Raw genomic sequence first — 7,794 nt, 5'->3', positions numbered from 1 at the left:
CACACACACACACACACACACACACACACACACACGCGCCTTTCTTTTCCCACGCTGCTAACATTCAAGTGGATCAGATTGAAGTTCTTCTTCAGGGAACCGGAATGTCGTTTGATGATGAAGATCATGATCCGCCCACACCAGATTGGGTTCTGTTGGACCAATATGTGATCGATCGATTGGTTATTTTCATAACATTGTCATCAAAATTTCCCAGAAGCCCCTGAATCATCAGATTTCATCATCATCAAAGGAGAGGGGCATCCAGAATAAACTCTGTTTGAAGGTTTCTCTGATCACAGTTAATCCCAATCATCAGCTGTGATCAATCATAGATTAAATATTGTATATTTACTAAAAGAAGAGTTTATGGCTCGTTCTAAACATAAATATGTCTATTTTTACCTTTTCCACGTTTAAAAAGATATTTCAGCGGTAATTTAAAAACTTCTTTGTTCCTTTCTTGTTATATTTTCAAATCGTTTCCCTTTTTCTAAATATTTTTTTCCACTATATTTCCATCCTTAATGTTTCTGCTCGTGTTATATTCCAGATGTAGAATCCTGGGATTAATCATCTGGAGGTTCTAATCCCTCAATTCCACTCTGGGAACCAGTGACGCGCGTTTTGGGATCAGTTCCGCGTGTGGCCAGCAGGGGGGTGTAGTGGCGAGGAAGACGGGGAACAAGCGGCTTCTCTTCCTCCTGTCTGACACTGTCTGAACTCAACACACACACACACACGCACACACACACACACACACACACACACACGCACACGCACACACACACACACGCAAACACATACACACTTTTACGCATTCAGTGATGTAATAATGTCACACCTCAGGATGAAAAGTTTGCTTTAAGTTCCCCAAAAGTATAGAAATGAAGTCCATGAAATATTTCGTGGAAGGAATTGAACAGCAGAAACGGATAACTGCAGAATTTCTTGCAGAACAGATGGACCTGGATACTTCCTGGAGGAAGAACTTCCCCGTGCGTCACCAACTCCATCTCTCTCTCGCTCCATAGTGTCTGTCAGCCCATCTCTCTTTTGTTAGGGGTTCATTGGATGTGTCTCTCTCTCTAACGGGTGACAGAAAGCGAGCAGAAGGGGGGGGTGAAGGGGAGGTGGGGGGTGGGGTCATTCTCTTTGCGCACAAAGCGCAGTGTAAACCCGCAGAGGAAGCACAAAAAAAACACACACAAAAAAACAGCGGAGGGAGAGGATGGAAAAAACACGCGTTTTAGAATCCATTCTCCCCTTTATGGAAGAAGAAGAAGAATAAACGTCACGTGATCTAAGTGTTGCTGATTCGGCACCTTTTAGAGGAAGTTCTGTCCGAATACGAACCGAACATTAAAAAAATAAAAAAATAAAAAGACACGAAGAAGTGATGAAGAAATGAAGGCGACGCGCCGCTCCGTCAGTCGTTGAGCGACCCGGGCGCTGCGCGGCAGCAGTGCGCCTCCGTGCGCCCTGGACACCCCTCCCTCTCTCTCCCTCCCTCCCCCCACTTTTTCAGCCTCTGGCAGCCAAGCTCCAGCCTCACACACGTCGCCACTTGCACCCCCCACCCCACCCCACCCCACTCCAATCCCCTCACACCACTGCCTGCCACCGTCTCTGCGCTCCCTCCCCGGCGTCACTCCTCTCTCCTCTCTCCGCTCCTGTCGGTGTTTCGGCGGAGGTGTGCCGGACGCGCGAATGCGCCATCGATACCCACTTTTTTACTCTGGTGGAAAAGTCAGCCCCCCCACCACCACCACCACACACACACACACACACACACACACACACACACACACACACACACACACACACACACACACACACACCTCCTCTGCGCTTTGGTAACCTAACAGGGAGGTGTTAACTACTTTCACTGAGAAGCGCCTCCCGTTATCTCCGGTGCTGTTTTGCTGCTGCGCCAGAAGGGAACGGTGCTACCGGCGTTCCAGCAGTTCCGTGCGGAAAGTTGTTTTTTTTTTTCTTCCCCTGTTTGTTGTGAGGATAAAAAAAAAATAGAAGAAGAAGAAAAAGTCGTGTGAAGGAGAGGCGGATTCTACCACGGCGAGGTGAGTAACTGTCTTTTTTTGTTGTTGTTGTTGTTGTCGGTTTGAAGCTCCTGTAAACGGTTTGCGTCTTTTTTTTCCCGCTTCGCGCCGGTGCTGGAAGCGGATTGCGAGTAGTTTCAGAAAACTTTTTTGGGCACTTTGGTTTCTTTCTTTTTTTTTTTCTAAACTGTAAATATCTGTTTACAGAAAGAGAGAGAGAGAGAAAGAGAGAGAGGGAGAGGGGGAGAGAGAGAGAGAGAGTCACGGCACGGTCTATACCCGGTTGGACTTTTTACGCCTTTACGCATGAGTGCGTTTAAATCTATTCGTGTCTATCTGAGTGCGCGTGCACGCGCGTGAAAGTGGCTTCTTGAAAACACTTGTTTCCATGTCGTGCGTGGATCATTACGCATAAAGGCTACTTTAGCATCGGCACACGTTATTACAACTGGAAGTTTTTCCCTTGTGAGCTGAGCCGCTTCTCTCCGGAACCGCAGTTTGGATCTTTGGCTTATTCTCTAAAAAAAACAAAAACAAAAAAAAACCCAAAAAAAAGCCCAATGGAATAATTAAAAATACAAATTATAACCTTAACTGGTATTTTATCCCATAATTCACCGGTTGATCCTCATTAAAGGGGCCTGGAATCTGCGTAAAAGTGGAGTTTTATCGCCTCTCTGAATCTACCGCTGGTTTTTCAGGGAAAGTTAAATGTGGTTTTTGAGCAATAAAGCGCTCACAAGGAGCGCACGCCGCTCAAACTGCCGCACATAAAGCCCCTGATGATTTTTAATGAAACACAAGCACAGATAAAGATTTATGAAGCACGGGATAATGGGATTATTAATCACTAATTAGCGTTTTAATCACTGATTTTTTTTAAAATCATTTTTATTCTGCTTAATTTTTAAAAGATGGAATTTAAATAAAAGTAAATATTTTGAAAAAAAAAAAAAAGAAATTAAAAATAAAAAGTGTTTTCCACGTGTCACATGTTTCCCCCAGCGAGGGAAGAAAAAAAAAATGAAGACGCGCTTTAAAATCTGAAGAGAATTCATTCAGAAAGACGTTCTGCATGCGCGCGCACGTGTCCACACGTGCACACGCACGCACGCACACACACACACACACACAAGGGCTTGCACACACAGTTGGGAAACACCTGTTAACTAGGAAGCACCGTAATTTACATCCTCCCCCTAAATAAGCAGAGGAAGCCCCAGGGGCCTGGGAGCTTTTCTTGGCCGAGAACAGTGAGTCCAACGCGGCTCCCAGCCGAGCGACGTCCCGCTGACGCTGTGCCGGTTTTAGCAAAAACAAAACGAGTTTCATTGACTTTATTAATGCTTATCTCATTTATTACTTATTCCATCACGTGTCACCGAGAAGAATGGATCATTACTTTTTTTTTAAACTTTTATTTTTGACATTAAACCTTAATCTCATCATCAATCTTTAGTTTCCTCCCTCCTCCCATAAATTCATTTATTTTAAATGCTGAATTAAAAGCGTTTAATCTCATGAACACGGATGCAAATTCTGGATAGTAAGATTCGCTGAAATTTATTCCGGAGTTTCTGGATTCAACTTTTAATGTCGGAATATTTCACAACTTTCTTCCCTTTCCTTTTATTTCTTTTCTTGGTTTCGTGGATTTTAAGAATATATATATATATATATATATATATAAAAAATGAAGCCAACAAGTGAAGAACGCGCGAAGCACGAAGCGGCAAGAAGAGCAGGGAATAATAAAAATTAGTAGTGCGCGTAAAAATAAATAAATAAAAAAACAAGCAGCAGATCTGAATTTCCTCCGCACCACCAATAAAAAGCGCGTAAAACACCGGAGCGGCTGCGCGCCCCGAGGCGGGTCATGAACGCACCGCGGTGTGGAGAAGGAATTGTGAAAAATGAGGAATAAAAAACCAACTGCGGTGAATCAAAATGAAGATGAATCCCTTCCGATTGACGTTATCGATTGGGCTCATCAAACTTTCAGAGGTGCCTCTTCATTCCTCAATTCATTCCGATCAATTAAGTTTATTTTCAAACGTTTTATTTTATTCCTTTACATATAGAGAGAAGAATATACCTGTGAGAAATAACCGAAACTATGACAAACATCATCACGTCAGACGTTCCTCCCATCAAACCAGGGAAAACTGTAAATTAATTGTGATCAGTTTGATTATCGATGAAAGATGACCAATATTTTAAGGTTTAATAATTAATTTTTAACGACATTTTAATGTTATTATCAGATGAGTCTTTTATATCGAGTCTTAAAAAAGGCATTTGAAGCTTCATAAACATTTTAATCAAGATCTATTTATGTATTTATTCATTGACTAATTTATTTATTGTCTAATTGCTGGGAGTGACGCGTCATCCTGTCACCCCCCCGCCCCCCCTGGATCATTTATGTCAGACTCTTTTTTTTTTCCTCTCAGGCCTCTTCACGCTTATTTCTCTTCCACATTTACAATCCGGCAGTTTTATTTAATCGATTAATCCAGCTTTAAAACGTTTGGTTAATACATTTTTATATTTTTTTTATCACTAATAATGACACTAAATTCTACAGCCCAAACTAAATAATCTGGATTCTTAATTTCCAACCTGGGAATATTTCCTCCCTCCTCCAGGCCTCATGTTCTCCATCATTCCGCAACAAAAATAAAAAAATTTAAAAAAGGGGGGGGGGGGGGAAATGTCGAGGTTTGAGGAAAAAGATGATTCATTTGTCAACCCCCCCCCCACACACACACACACACAACCTCACCTCTGTCTCTAAGCAGTCAGCTGTTATTGCTCGTCATTGATCTCTTTCTCTCTTTTTCCTTGTCCTTCCTTTGCGTAAATTAATGTCCAGTTCACACATCTATGGATCGATGGCCGCTTTTGGGGGTGGGGGCGGGGGGGGTGGGGGTTAATGTAAAGACGAAACAAAGCAAAAAAAAAAAAAAAAGAAAGAAAGAAAAAGAAACAGTTCCGTTGACTCCATCATCTTCTCTGGTCGCTGAGGAACCAGGAGTCACTCCTGCGGATTGTTTTCTCTTCCAGGCCTTCATCTACAACAAGTAAATAGATAAATAAGTAAGTAAATAAATAAATAAATATTTAAATATTTAAATAAATAAATAACTTCACATTTAGGAAGGCGTCGTGACGCGCACCTCCTCCTCTCCTCCATATCGTGACACGGATAGTAAATTAACCGCGGATCGCTCCGCTAGTTTGATGACCCCCCCTCGGTCTATTAAATCCTATCAATATGCACTAATTCCTCATTCTTTATTAAAAGCGAATGCAACTCCTTCAACTCCTCCCCCCTCATCCTACCCCCCCCAACCCCCCCCCCCCCCCACCGCCCCTTCTGCGTGTGTGTCGTATTATTTTGTTGCGCTAATAAACAGCGAGAGCGCAGCGGCTCATTTCGACACGCAGAGACGCTTAATTGAAATAAACGCGTCACCGGGAAAAAAAAAAAAGTGCTTGAACACACGGAGGGGGGATGGGGGGGGGTGAAGAGGCCCACGCACGCCCCGCATCTTAAAAAAAACAAACTTTTGCGTCCTTGTTGCCTCGTTATCATCCTTAGAATCTGCGTAATTACGCGCGAAGAGCGGAAATGGATGGATGGAGATTCTGGTCTTATCAACACCCAACAAACGTTTTTATCTATTTTTATTTAATCCACGCGCGGCGCGGATGGATTTGCAGATGGTTTTGACCAATGATCTGTGTTGGAAAGTTGTTGCCCCCCCCCCCCCCACACACACAGATTTACCCACGCTGCTACTTTTAATTCTTATTTTTAACGCGAATCGGCGGATTTTATTGGCGCGTTTTTTTGTTTTTTTTTGGGTTTTTTTAGGATCAATTTACATTTTAATGTCTTTTTTTTTCTTTGCTATTATTCCATGAAAGTCATTTAAATGTTAGAATCCTGCGCGGTTTTTTAAATTTTATTTATTTTATTGCCACCGGAAGCAGGGAGACAGCCTAGAAAGATGATGCAAATGTCGGAATATATTTGCATAATTTGCATTCAGAGTAGAATTCATCCGGTTCGAGCGATTGTTTTTTTTAAAAAATTATTATTGATGACAGGAAAGAGGAGCAGCTCACGTCCAGTCGGGCTCTATATTGGAAGGAAATCACTCCGCGCGGAGGAAGCCGTGTTTAATGGTTTGATTGCATTGGAGCAGGCAGCCTCTGGTAATGCCGTTACAGGGGAAATATCGCTGTCGGCAACAGGAGAAAGTCAAAGAATCAGCCTAATGGGGGGGGGGGGGTTGTGTCGGATGTCAGATACTTTCTATTCTCCATATTGCCCCCCTCCACACCAAGCACATCTTTCTCATGTCCCCTCCTCCTCCTCCTAATTTGTCAATTACGCAGAGAGCAAGAAGTATCACAGTCTGGAGAACCAGTTCATGCGCTCCCCCCCCCGCCCCAAATCCTCAACCCCCCCCCCCCCCCACCCTCCACAGAAGGCTCTGTTGGTGCATTTGCGTCCATCGATTGCAGTATTGGATGTGCCCACTTATCATTTTTCTGCGCAGCCAGCCGGGTGTCCAGGATGGAGGAGGCCTCATCCGCCCCCCCTCCTCCACCCCCACCCCCACCCCCCACCAGCGTGTCCGCGTTCACGATCACGTGACAAACTTCCAGGCCTCTGATCCGTTTTGATCCGGGGTCCTGACCTTACTCCACGACCAGACCGGGTGGGAGGGGCCACGGTCAGTCAGAGGGGCACCTGTCAGTCAGCTGAGGCGTGACGTCATCAGTCAGACCGGAAGAGTTTTACCGGCGTCATAAACCGGTGTGGGTGTTCTTCCCATCAGTCGTTCTGATCCAACCAAAACCTGCTGGATTCACATTCATGAGAAACGGATCAGGAGTGAGTCTGGATCAGGAGTGAATCTGGATCAGGAGTGAGTCTGGATCAGGAATTAATCTGGATTAGGAGTGAATCTGGATCAGGAATTAATCATGATCAGGAATTAATCTGGATCAGGAGTGAATCTGGATCAGGAGTGAATCTGGATCAGGAGTGAATCTGGATCAGGAGTGAATCTGGATCAGGAGTCTGTCCCACTGATCTGGGCCTCACACAAACTTGATTGTCACTACTTCTCCTCTATTTTTGTTCCCAAAATATTTGTTTGTTTGTTTTCTTGGTTTGATTGTTTGTTTGTTTGTTTGTCAACATGTTTACTTTGTATACAAAAACTACATGATTTATTTTAACTAAATCTGATGTTCGGTTCTGGAGCTGAAAACAGACTCAAAAAACAAATTTTCTTTAACGCCAGAAGTTAAAAAAAAAAGGAACAGAATTCCATGAATATATTTGATTGTTCTCAAACCAGTTTAGAATGTAAACAGAAACAGGATTGAGTTCTGGTTCAGTGTCATTTTTTTTAATCCTTTCTAAAAAAAAGTAAAAATAGAGGTTGACGTTTATTAATGACGCATAAACGCAGTTTGGGGACGTCAATGCAGGAATAATGGAATCTTTCTCCATTTAACTTCGTCTGTTCCGGGAATAAACTGGTTTATTCCACCTTTAGGGTCCATAAAGCGGCTTCAGGCCTCTTCCGGTTCCGTTCAAGGAACTATTTAAATCACACCATCGGTGTCCGAAACCTGGATTGTAACTCCTAATCCTGGATTGTGACTCACACCAACATTTAACATCCAACAGGAAAATATCTGAACATTT

At 43.3% G+C, this 7,794-nt stretch overlaps 1 protein-coding gene across 4 annotated transcripts in view; it reads left to right on the top strand.

The window, feature by feature from the left end:
* Positions 1-1,766: 1,766 nt before the first annotated feature.
* The window catches only part of rnf220a (ring finger protein 220a), a 118,867-nt gene continuing 112,839 nt past the window's right edge, over positions 1,767-7,794 (top strand). Inside the window, exon 1 of one of the 4 annotated variants that reach the window (XM_068341304.1) lies at positions 1,767-2,081. The gene's annotated coding sequence lies outside the window, so the exon portion shown is untranslated. The remainder of the gene's footprint in view (positions 2,082-7,794) is intronic. The other 3 variants (XM_068341303.1, XM_068341306.1, XM_068341305.1) reach the window with 3 other exon arrangements.

This window comes from Antennarius striatus, chromosome 18 (assembly GCF_040054535.1).
Source record: "Antennarius striatus isolate MH-2024 chromosome 18, ASM4005453v1, whole genome shotgun sequence".
Lineage (NCBI taxonomy): Eukaryota > Metazoa > Chordata > Actinopteri > Lophiiformes > Antennariidae > Antennarius > Antennarius striatus.
Note: the sequence above shows the minus strand (reverse complement) of the source record. Positions and strands in the feature narration are given on the sequence as shown.